Source organism: Penaeus monodon, chromosome 42 (genome assembly GCF_015228065.2).
Source record: "Penaeus monodon isolate SGIC_2016 chromosome 42, NSTDA_Pmon_1, whole genome shotgun sequence".
NCBI lineage: Eukaryota > Metazoa > Arthropoda > Malacostraca > Decapoda > Penaeidae > Penaeus > Penaeus monodon.
The window spans coordinates 3,518,451-3,519,554 of NC_051427.1; positions in this window are offsets into that span (position 1 = coordinate 3,518,451).

Below are 1,104 nucleotides of genomic sequence, written 5' to 3' on the forward strand. Positions count from 1 at the left end.
GGAAGATTAATCGAGATCTTGGTATCAGGATCACAAGCTCCAATGTGAATAGAAAAATAGAAGTACTCGCAAGAAACAGAATAGCACACACTGATGGCTTATGTCTGGATCCCCTCGTGCTATAAAAAAAAGAAAAAAAAAAGAAAAAAGAAAAAAAAAAAAAAAATATATATATATATATATATATATATATATATATATATATATATATATATATATATATATGTATATATATGTATATATATATATATGATATGATATATATATAGATATATATTATAAGAATATATATTGTATATATATATATGTAGATTATAACATTATAAAATGATATATATATAATATAAAACAAATATTACATAATAACAATATGTAATGTATAAATATATATATATATATATATATATATATATATATATATAGATATAGATATAGATATATATACATATATATTTTTTTTTTTTTTTTTCTTTTTTCTTTTTTTTTTCTTTTTTTTATAGCACGAGGGGATCCAGACATAAGCCATCAGTGTGTGCTATTCTGTTTCTTGCGAGTACTTCTATTTTTCTATTCACATTGGAGCTTGTGATCCTGATACCAAGATCTCGATTATCTTCCTTGCTTATTAGAGGAAGTCTTGCCACTGGTTTCTCCGCATCTCTCTTAATGCATCCTCTGTCTGCGGCTTCTGGTGTGCGTGAGGGAAAGGGGAATCAAAGTTGGTGGAAGGGAAGCAGCAGCTTTGGCCTTCTGATACCTGATACTCAGCTTTGGCTTCTGATACCTGATACCCAACTTTGGCCTTCTGATACTGATACCAGCTTTGGCCTTCTGATACCTGATACCCAGCTTTGGCCTTCTGATACCTGATACCCAGCTTTGGCCTTCTGATACCTGATACTCAGCTTTGGCCTTCTGATACCTGATACCCAGCTTTGGCCTTCTGATACCTGATACCCAGCTTTGGCCTTCTGATACCTGATACCCAGCTTTGGCCTTCTGATACCTGATACCCAGCTTTGGCCTTCTGATACCTGATACCCAGCTTTGGCCTTCTGATACCCAGCTTTGGCCTTCTGATACCTGGTCCCAGCTTTGTGCTTT